The following is an 11,803-nucleotide window of genomic DNA, read 5'->3' on the forward strand; positions in this document are numbered from 1 at the left end:
GTATTATAATGAGAGCTCTAGTACTTTCCAAACTGACTGTTTTGAATGACTTTGCTAATAAAAGATTTTAGACATTGGCAGTGAAGTCAGATCCCAATTTGGTGTAGAATCCCTGTGCAAGACTTTGAGTCTTACATAACATGCTCAAACTAAAGAGGGGGGGGAGATCACATTTTGTCCAAAAAAAAAAAAAATAATCCTAAAATCCTAAGCTTATCTTGTGTGTTATCTATGTATGTGGTGGAACATTTCTGCTTCATTTCTTCACAAGCCTGTGCAGTGACTCTACAAACTGATATGCTGATTCACAGGGATCTAAAATAGATCATCCTTTTTTTGCAGCTGAAATTCAGGTAAAATTTTCTAGAGTATCTCAGCCATATAAAAACTCTTAAGTAGCTGTGTTTGTATGTCTGTGTTTTGTGAAATGACGTATATATATATATGCTGTATATTTTTATTTATGTATATATATAAAATAGCAAAGGCCTTTTTTTTGTTGTTTTTAATACTGGGAACAAAAGGCAGCAGCTAATATGCAGTTTCTTTGGTTTTTGAAACAGCCTTGCCTAAACTTTCAAGTAAATTTACGTAGAAAAATAGATTTGGGAATATAAAATCTTTGTGTAGTTCAGAAGGGATTCAGAGATCCTTATAGAAGATTTTTTACTGGAGAAACTATTTAGAATGCTCAGCTGAGAGGCTGGTGCAGTTATCTGACAAGTTACTTTTCCTTCTGATAGCATTAATTGCTCAAGGACTGTGATAGATGGGGTAAAGCATGATCATTAAAATTTAACTGCAAGAGAATAGTAGTATTACATCTGCCAAGGAGTACTGGGTAGCTGAATGATAAAAAAAGGTAGCATTGACATTCCTCGTAATAAAACTAGAAGAGATGAAGTCAAATTATGAATTCTTCAGAGTAAATATATTATTTTCCCCAGTGTATTCAAGCTAGCAATGAAACAACTGGTATTTCCAATATTAGATTTTATCTTTGACCATATGGTGCAGCTCACAGAAGTAATTTTGGCAGAACCTGATGCCTTTTTTTATGTGCTTGCTAAGTCCTTTCTTGGTACAGGCAGATGCCAACATTAAAAACATATCACTGGGTACTATTAGAGTAGGTACATTATCTAGACATTAAAAAATGAGCCAGCCTGTATTTTCTTCAATGAATAAAGACGCATTGCATGTTGCTTTACATTCATAGGTCTAAGTCACTGTCCTTTAAGTGTGATAGTCATAAAAGACCTGAGCCTATATTTCTACCCAAAAGCTTCTTGTATGATCTGAGCAGAAGAGCCCTGCTGATTATTGTTTTGGAAAAGATTGTGATTTGTGGGTAGATGAGCAACAGCTCAGGTGGAAAAGCATGAAAATACATTCAAGTTGAGAGAGGGAAAGACATTTCAGCACTGCCAGAGCCATACTGCTGTGTAACTGGCAGAAATCCAAACAAGTCGTTGCACAGGTCGATGCTGAAAGAGGTTTGATATCTGGATCAGAGAAGACATTTCTGGAAGTTTGTTTCAAGATAGTGGGACTTTCACTACCCTGCAACCAGCAATTACCAGTTTCTCTTAAAAAGCATATGGGATCTTGGATTTTGGCTAGGTTGGACGTGTTAGCAGTGCATTATTTGAGTTTTTATTTTAGTTTGCAGCACTGGCTCCTTGTTACAGGTAGACTAACTTGGAATAGCTGATGCAGCTACTGCCCCCTCTGCCTCCCCCAGCCTTCTGGCATCCTTCTAGCAGACATGAAATATGAATCACAGTCTGGATCCAGAGCTACTAAATTCAGTAGAAGCCGTTCCTTTCTCTCTAGAGAAACTGAACCGGTGCTTGGAGCCTCTGTGCTACCTCCTGAGGAAGGCCACGGAAAGATGCCTCCCTGCTTGCCTGGATCTGGTGCTTACTGAGCACAGTCCATCACACCTCAGCACGGGGGGCTGAAGGAACAAAGAGTTTAGGTAATGACTGCAGGGAAGAGGACTGCTAGGGACAGCCTCGCAAACCCTAGTGTCACAAGGATTTCTTCTGTGCCCAGCTCCATGGTGGCAGCTCATCCGCTGGCTTGCTGCTGGGAAGCAGCATGGGGGAGCAGCCGGTGAGCAAGCAAGCAGAGCAGCCACCGCTGAGCTTGCTGCCCACAGAGCTGGAAAGCAGTGAGGAGGGGTTGGCTGCTAATTCCTCGCTATTACCAGCTGCTGAACCAGGGAATGAGCTCATCACCCAGAGAACGGCAAACATATAAAGACAGAGAAGTTTGCTCAGCCCTAATGGGAGAGAAAAAGAGCAGATTCCTCTTAATTAAGAAAAGATGCCAGATTGACATCCTACTAGCAAAGTTATTTTGCTCTTAAATTTTGCCTGAACTGCTCTGAGTATAAGGAATTTTTCTCAAGATGTGTTTATCTTTACTTTATTGAAAACCACAATTTTACTTTAAATATAGAAGTTAAATTCTAAAAACCACAAAGAATTAATTCTTTCAGGGTCTTCTGGCATATTAACAAAAAAAAAAAAACCAAAAAAAAACAGAATGTAACGAGATACTTTGCCCCAGCAGTTAAGGTGCTAGTTAGTCACAGATACCTGCATCACTAGTGATTTGTTCAGCAGCAGCAGCCAGTGTTTAGCTAACATTGTCTTAATGTGATGTGGAATATATAAACACACAGGAGGCAAATATCCTTTTTATATTTAGTTCCTGCCATTTTGCTGTCCTTGTTAAAACACCTGGAAAACCAGCCTTCCCTTTGGTAGATGCTATTAAAGGGTTACACTAAATTCATTGTCACAGTTTTTGTATTTCTGGTGGGTAGATTTAGGATATAAAGCAAAAATTGTCAGAAGGAGTTTTAACATCCACCACTGATGTAAGATCTAAATGAAAGATGTAATTTTCCATCAGACATCAACTCTAATGTTGAAAATATTTCCCTTTTATTATGAGCTAAGTAATCTAATCTGTGTGTAAGCCAAGAAATTTTATAGCTCTTTCTATTCATGCAGTTCATAAATACCATGTTTATATAAGCAGATTATGTAGGTATTTATGTAAATTGGCATCAAAAGCATAAAAAATAGACACTGAAAATCTAAAACGTTATATGACAAATCTGTCTTGACTGCCTTTATAAATAGTTATATTGTGAAAAAACAGAAAATCAGTCTGAATCAATCTGAATCAAAACGATTAGCCACATGAACTACCACACAGTAAAAAAGTACCCTATGTCAATCGATCTGTGATAGCTATCTGCATGCCCTTAGCAAATGTAAAATACTGAGAATTAGTTAGGTTCTTCATAACTGAAGGCCAAGCTAACTCACGTTACCTGACATCTTCTGTAGGCCAAATAAGGCATTCATGCTGAGTCTGAGCTAAGAGCAAAGGTTCCTTGGAGGAGTCAGGTAATTATCCAGCCTAATTTCAATTTCTAAAATTAGATTATCTGAATACTCCTTTCTGAGGTGCATAGATGACAATATATATTTGCAGGTGTTTTGTTGTTGTTGGTTTTATCCTATTTGATCCTGATCTTTAATGCTTCATTCTTTACTCAGGATGCTGGGGGGAAAAAAAAAAAAAAAAAAGGAGAAAAGAATTTTCTTCTTCCACCTTGCCTTGTTTCATGACTATCCTGTATGCTGACACTGTTTTGTTGCTCCACTGCGTCATCAAAAAAAGACTGCTTGACCTTCCCAATTTCTCTTCTGGTTGGCTTGCTCCTCCTGAAAACTAAGATGCTGCTTCTTTGACAAAAGTAGTCCTGCTGTGTTACATAGCTGCTATGTTCAGAGAGGAACCATGACCTGCATGATGTCTAAGGCCAAGTGATGTTCACACTTCAGGCATCCACACCTTTGTGTGGTGAAAGGCCGGATTAAGAAGGTGTGCTCTGAATTTGCCAGCAACATCCTGTCAATGTCAGAATTGTATTCAGAACAAAGCACCCTTCTTTGAAAAGAGAAAGTAACTCAAGTGCCCATTTTATTGTATAATAGTTAAGCGATTAGAGCACTTCACCAAGGAGTGGGAGACTTCAGCTCAATTCCTTCTTCAGCTTGACAAGATTCAAAAGTACATCTACAGCCTCCCAGGAAATCGTTCGTTCTATCTCCATAAAACAGCCTGAACTGAAGCACTCTCCATTCTGCCTGCTGAAGTGAGGCCACTAAATATGAAGTAGTGTCAGATTTTTAGCACTGAAGGAAAACAAGAAAGAAGAAACTTAACTCAGCCTGGTGACAATTGCATTCTGCTGGAAAAAATTCAGCTGTGGGGCCTGCTCCCAGTCCCACATCACTTTATGCACTGCATTTAATGATGGCCTAATGTATAGGATATCTCTGGGAGAACTGGGAAAAAGAAAGGTGGTCTGAGCTGGCAATCTTATTTAGCAATTGGGATGGGCTAAAAGCCGTGAAAAAATGGGCTAGTGTAAGTAATTTAACAGGCTGTGACTGCTTAAAATTCGTTAACTTGATCAACTGCCATCTTGCAAGTGTGTGAAATATGTTATCAATTACTGTAACAAAATTAAAAGTAGAATTTTAAATGTGATTCTTCTGTAGGTATTACCACTTGTTGCAGTAGGAAACAAATTGCCAAATAGGCCAACTGTGTGAGTTATGATATTCAATGTGGTTAATTACTGCAAACACTGTTTTTCCAATTTACTGTTCAGGTTCTGAATTGCTCATATGGCACCATGCTTAGGCTGTTCAGGAGCTCTTACTCATCTGTGCAGGAAGGAGACTGTGTTATTCATTCCTCACTGTTCAATCTTACCCATTTCTTTTGTTTGTTTCTTTGTTTGTTTTAAACATATCTGATGACAACAGAGAAAACAGAAAAAGAGGCTGTGGGATTTAAATAACTACCTGGATTCCATAGTCAATTCACAAGCAAGCCAAACAAGACTTGGGTGAGTACAGGCTGAAGATTGCTCATCCTTTCTATCAGACAAGGACTTAGTTCCAAAAATTTCAGAAGAAAATTGATCAGTTCACAAACTATTTGTAGATGAGAAAAATGGAGCTGCTTTCATCAGATACAATCATTCACAATTAATAATGTGATGTTATTTTTAGTACTCTGAAAACAGAAGTTTCCTTTAAATGCCAAAAACCTACTACGTGTTTTGATTACTACTGACATAATCATCCTCTCTCTATAAAAGCATATCTTTCCTGTTGGGATTTTGTGTCTTGTGCCATCACTAATTATTAACAATGAAGGGAGAGGAAAAACAATAAAATTCACACTCTTCCCACAGTAAAAGTAAATAAACATTAAAATGTGGAGACTGTTATGAGACAAATTTTAGTCCCAGAAAGTGATATCCTCAAATCCTGACATGGAGAGCTGACATGGAGGTTGTTGAGACTATTTTTGTTACTGACAGAGCAACAAAAGACATGGAATATATGATAATCAAAACCAAAAAGTAATGCACAACTCCCAGATAACCACAGGAAATACCTCTAGAGTACATCTAGTGAGGTAAGAGCCACAAAATCTGAAGGGAACAAATGGCATAACCTTTCTATGATGACAATGCAAATCTGCCAAGTCTTTTCCCTGTGTACAGCATTGTTTACTTTTACACACTGTATACGGCTCAACTGGTTTCAGACATTTGCCTGTGCCTCTAGAACAAAGAAAGGTATTTATGCAACAATTTTATGTTATATGTACAGGAGTTCACATGCACTGGCTTTTTTGCCCAGGAGTTGATCTATTTTACTTCACCTGCACAACAGTTCCAGCACTTCTGACACGAAAGACCACTGCCTGACATGCATATATAACCACAAAAGTTTAACATCAAAAGTACAGGTTGGATACTATTTAGGCAGGTCAATCAGGCTGAGTCAGTAGGATCTGTAAAATTATATTTACAAGGAGACTTACCCGTAGGAGATAACAGGAAATCAGTCAAAGTCTGGTAATAGTGATGTTCTAGCGCTCAAATATTATAATAATGAGCACTTTATGCAGTAGGTTTGATACATTCTAAAGCTATCTATTGAAGTGAGCCACCCAACAGGTATTTTCCAATTATGAGAAAAAAAGGTTCGCTGATTTTTTTTGAAAGTTCATGGCAGAGTTTATCAGAGAAACCATCTGGTTTCAGCACCAAAAATAATTCTTTTGATCATAGCATCCTTTCATGATTAGTCATGACTGAAAACTAACCTTCCATCTTCTCACGCAGCACACAGCGCAAACTATTAACAATTTGTTTCACTGTGAATTGAGTTTATTAAAAATGTCTGTAGTTCCAGACATTACTATTATAAGCCCTATTCTAATAAGCCATATTATTATACACTGGATTTCTGCATTTCAAAGGCTTTCCAAGCAAGATTTTGTTCTTGAAGGGACAAAAAAAAAAAAAAACCTATTTTCAGAAAATAAGAAAATGAGATATCATTTATGATTTTTAGTCTTATTTTAATAGTTTGCCTTTCAATAGTTAAGCAAGGTATACCACTGAAAAAAAAATTCCTCTGTGGTATTACCAGTCTTCAATTATGTGAATTCATATGTCTTCCAACAGGACAACTGTTGTCCGTATGTCTATGTAGTACATACTTATAGTGCTCTGAGAACTTTAATATGCACGTATGTTACCAATGACAGAAGCTCTTTGCAAATGCACTGAATTTGTTAGGATAGTCTGGGCAACATAAGCCCTTTTCACAAACAAGGACCAGAACTTGCTACCTTCGACCTAGCAACACAAAAAATGATAATTCAGATGTGATATACTCTTTGCCATTTTCCGTCAAGGCAACACCACCACACACATATGTTCGTTGAAATACACACCTAGACACCACTTGAGAGTGAAATAATAAGAAAAAGCATTAGAGTAATAAGCACCAGATGAATTGAACTAAAGAAAGAATAAAAATGCTCGTGTTAAACAGGATAGTGCAATACATGAATGATATTTTCAGAAACGAATTATTTGTTATGATTTACAGAATGTCTGCACAGAAATTGCTTTTATGATGTTGTAAGAACTGTTTGAAGTTTGTAGGGGTCTTTATTGCATGACATCCTGGTTTCTACATTGCCAATTGATGACACCCACAGTAGCAGACTAGAGGTTAACAAAGCATTGGAAGAGAAAATAATGTGAAAAAGTGCAAAGTGAGTAATAAAATTTTACCAGATGCCTCATATTCCTAGCTAGCAGTCAGAGGAGCAGGACAAACAGAAAGGTCTGTTTAGATCACAGCAAGAAGGATGCAAAAAAAGATGGCTGAAAAATAAAAGGTAAGGAAGAGCAAATCTAAATGAGTATTTTCAATATTCAATAACATTTTTCATTTCTTTTTGGTGAAGGGGCATTGTAGTGGTTTAACCTGGCAGCCCACTCCCCTCTCCCTGAGTGGGATGGGGGAGAGAATCAGAAAAAGAAAATAAAACTAAAACTTGTGTGTTATATGTTATATACATTATATGTTACTACACATTGCTGACCCAGTTTTCTGACATGGAGGGTGTGCAGTATCCACTGACTTACTAGACCACTAATAGCCCACTGACTTACCTCTGCATGGTAAATATACATATCAGATATATATCAGAATATAATTTGCCTAATAACCACAGAGGAGTGACAGATGCACCAGGTGGTCATGCAGCCGTTCATAGAGATCTCAACAGGATGGAGAAATAAGCCAACAAGAATCTCATCAAGTTCAGTAATCAAAACCCTAAGTCCTGCATCTCGGCAGGCTGGGGGCTGAGAGCCTGATCCACCTACAGGTCCTGGTGGACAACAAGCTGAAGGTGAGCAGCATGCCCCTGTGCCAAAGATGACCAGCAGTGTCCTGAGCTACAAAAGGAAGTGCTTTGCCAGCAGCAGTTTCAAGGGATGTGGTCTTTCTCTTTTATCCTGCACTGGAGAGATCACACCTGGAGTGCCAGGTCCAGGAGAGACATGGAAAAGTTGAAGTCCAGTAAAGGGACACTAGGATGATTAAGGGACTGAAACGTGTCATATGAGGAGACACTGACAGACCACAGACTGTTCAGCCAGGAGAAGAGAAGGCACAGAGGGGATTTTATCAATGTGTATAAACACCTAACAGGGGGAGTGAAGATGACAGACCCAGACTCTTCTCAGTGGTGCCCAGTGACAGACAAGAGGCAATGGGCACAAACAGAAATATAGGAAATTCCACTGAAATGTATGAAAAAACTTTTTTACTCTGAGGGTTCCAGGTGGAACAGATTACCCAGAGATATTGTGGAGTTGCCATCCTGGGAGACAGTGAAAATCTTACTGGGCACATCCCTGAGCAAGCTGCTCCAGGTGATACTGCTCTGAGCAATGGAGTTGGCCTAAACGACCTCCAGAGGCCCCTTCTAATCTCAGCAATTCAGTGATTCTGCGAAGCTGTGATAATGAAGTATCTGCCTTGCCATTTTATTTCTGAACTGCTTCTGAAAGATGCCAGCTTACTGCCATTCTGAAGTAAAGACCTACAGCTAGGTTTATTAGTACTTTCCATTTTCTTGTAGCCATGGTCATTCTGACTCATACAGCAGCCTGGACTCTCCTGAACAACCAAGCAATTTGCAGCAGTGACGGTGAATAAACCCTAGAAAAGAATTGCTTTGCAGGAAACATTTGTGTTGCCATTGGGGGCAAGCTAGCAAAAGGAATAGCGATGACCTGTAGTAGAAAGGGGACTGGATCAATGCTTCAAATCTGTAGCATAATGAATTCTTCCTGTGTACGGCAAATGTCACCTTACTGCTCAGTTCCAGTATATGAGGAATAAAGCGTAATGGGGGAAGGGGTGGAGCAGAACGCTCCTTCTCCAAGCTGAGGCTGCATTATCTCTTCAGAAATAAGAAGGGAAGATGCAATAAAGTTAAGGTGGTAGCACCTAGAAACAAGAGTGCAACAATAATAGCAAGCTGAAAAACACTCTTAGGAGCACTGTTAACTTAAAGACATAATTTTCACAGGCCTAGTTTCCAGAAATGCACTCTGGGAATTACTTATATAAAAAGACAACCTTAGTAGTTGGCAGGGGATGACGGTATTGTAAATAAGTGTTTGTCCAATCATTTTTCTCTCTACCATGGATGGCCATTTCTAACAGAGCTCAATGAGGCATATCCCAGGCTGGCTTTATTGCTGCTTGACAGGCAATCAAGTTTGCTGATGCCAAGCAAACTTGCTGATGCTATGCCTCCCTCCATAGAGCTTCATGAGGTTGATTATCAACCCAAGTGCTACAACACAGAAAGCAAATAAGAACTGATGTTTTTCACCTATCCAAGTCATGTTTTCAAGCTTTTTCTTTGAATTTATGCAGGATAAAAGGGCTTTTAGAAAGAATTTGAGTTTTACATACAGCAACATCCCTATGATGTACACTTTCCTTTCTCTTGCCCCCAAAATATTTATGGGAATCATGACTTTAAATAAAATATTGATAACACAAAGAAACTTTTGCTCTTGCAGTGGCTTCACCCTGATGGCACCTAAACACCACTACACCCACTCTCTCACTCCTCTTCCTCAAAGGAAGAAAAGAAAATATGGTGAAAAAGAGCTCAAGGGCTGAGATAAGGACAGGGAGATCACTCAACAATTACTGTCATGGGCAAAACAGATTCAACTTAGGGAGTTTAATGAAATTTATTACCTATTATGAACAGGCTACAGTAGTGAAAAACTAAAAGCAAACTTAAAACACCTTCTCCCCATCCACTTTCTTATACTTCCTCCCCCTGAGTGGCACAGAAGAATGGGGAATGGGGGCTGTGGTCAGTCCCTAAAGCTTTGTCTCTGCCGCTCCTTCATGGTCACTCACTGCCCCTGCTCCACATGGGGTCCCTCCCACGGGATGCCGTCCTTTCCGAACTGAGCCTGTGGAGGCTGCCCACAGGCAGCAGCTCTTCAAGAAATGCTCCCACATGGCTCCATACCACGGGGTTCATCCCCCAAGGAGCAAACTGCTCCAGCACGGGTCCCCCAGGGACAGCAGCTCCAGCCCGGGGCCTGCTCCTGCGTGGGCTCTCCATGGGCCGCAGCCTCCTCCAGGCCACATCCACCTGCTCCAGTGTGGGCTTGCAGAAAATGACCCTGGATGACAGCATGGGCTTGCAAGTGCTGTTACAGTACAGTTAGTGGGAACACTGCAGTCTTTATTACAGGAGGTATTTATCTTCTTCAGTATCATTTCTTCCTTCTCTAAACACAGCTAGCACTTGACATGAAAAACATGACTTGTACTTCCTTCTCATCTAGAAGCACTTGTTACAATACTATAATGTTGTAATTTTTGTGTTGTTCGAATTCAACAGGATTCACAGCCTGAAATAGCACACCTGATCTTCCTTCATTTATGTGCAGTACCACAAAGCTTCTGTGAGCACAAACACAGCATGAAAAGGTGGCTTCTGCCCCAAGAACCTTGCAGTCTGAACTGAAAGAAAGCAGACATATTCGAGTAGACCAAGGGCACAAGGAAAGAATGAAACAACATTGGTGATAACGATGTTCTGAAGTGCAGCACACAGGCAGCTCACCTGTTTAAATTGTTGCACGAAGCCCATAATAGAAAGCTTATGGATAATATATATCTGCTCTACAAGGACCCCTAGCACTAGGGAGAGATGCCCAGGAAGTTACTGTATGAAAAGTTTGGAAATTACAATCAAAACAGGAATGGCAGGCAGAGATGGATAAAAGTTGGCATATTCATTTGCCCTTGGCTACTCAGCACCTGGTTTACTAACCTCAGCTTTCTCTGCATATCCAGGCGGGACTGAAAATAGACCCAGTTTGGAACAGAAAAATAAAGTCATCACTTTCCAAATTCATTTCATACTTCAGGGGTTATGAATTCTCCTCCCTTTTGTTTTCCTCAGTTCAAACTTTACAAGTTTGGGGCTGGAGGAAATGGGAGAAGAATGGTATCTAGTGTTATTTCCTGGAGATAAAGCTTATACCTAAAATGTGAGAGATGTGAAAACATTGAACTTTAGAGGCTGATTAATGATCCCAAGCACAGAGCAGGTTAGGTGCTTTGGACTGGACCACTGAGTTTCCTATTATATCATCTTTAAGGCAGACTGTCTGGAGTTGTGCCAAAGCACAACACCCTTCCCTTATATTCCTGAACAAGCCATTGCTTTTGATTTGAGAGAAAGCTGAGCTGAGAGCAGTTTTGTTAAAATAGTACAGCTGAGGCTGGATTCCACAATACACTTCTGAGGAGTCTGCAACGAGAGGTGCACAAAAAGCCTTCCCCTGTCCTTGCTGAGCAAAACAGAATCTCCTGGAGCACGGAGCTGCTCACAGCTCCATCCGTTCTCACATCTCCTGCACAAAGCACATTCCCATAAAGGCTTCATTGAATAGGTGGTACCTCCATTTCTTAAAAAAGAATTCAGTGGAAACTTCACATGTGGATTTTTGATAATCAGCCCAAGGGAACCACAGTGCAAACTCCAAGCCAGAAACTTGCTCTGAAGTGTAACTCCTTTCAGGCAGTAGATTGATACTCTATCTACTGTAATCTTCAACTGTATATAAAATGAAATGTGTTTTCCACTGAAAATAATTGAAAGACCCAAGAATCCCTGCAATGTCTTTTCAGGCTCGATAAGCCTTCCCAATGCACTTTCCTTTAACATTTCTTTCCCTTGAAGAACAAAGTTTTAAGACAATGATTTAATGCACTATACATAATTGCATTCAATATCCCTCTAGGATTGTAGGATATTTTTGTCTTGCTCTGCT

General features: G+C 39.7%; 2 long non-coding RNA genes across 2 annotated transcripts in view; one reads left to right on the forward strand and one right to left on the reverse strand.

Moving 5' to 3' along the window:
- The window catches only part of LOC308195485, a 49,590-nt gene extending 46,007 nt beyond the window's left edge, over positions 1 to 3,583 (reverse strand). The window contains exon 1 of the long non-coding RNA XR_013951538.1: positions 3,353 to 3,583. This is a non-coding gene — a long non-coding RNA (uncharacterized lncRNA). The remainder of the gene's footprint in view (positions 1 to 3,352) is intronic.
- On the forward strand, positions 372 to 9,502 carry LOC308195486. Its single transcript, XR_013951539.1, has 2 exons — positions 372 to 3,428; positions 3,582 to 9,502. It is a non-coding gene; the product is annotated as an uncharacterized lncRNA (long non-coding RNA).
- The last annotated feature ends 2,301 nt before the right edge of the window (positions 9,503 to 11,803 follow it).

Source organism: Anser brachyrhynchus, assembly GCF_964034855.1.
Source record: "Anser brachyrhynchus genome assembly, chromosome: 5".
Taxonomy (NCBI): domain Eukaryota; kingdom Metazoa; phylum Chordata; class Aves; order Anseriformes; family Anatidae; genus Anser; species Anser brachyrhynchus.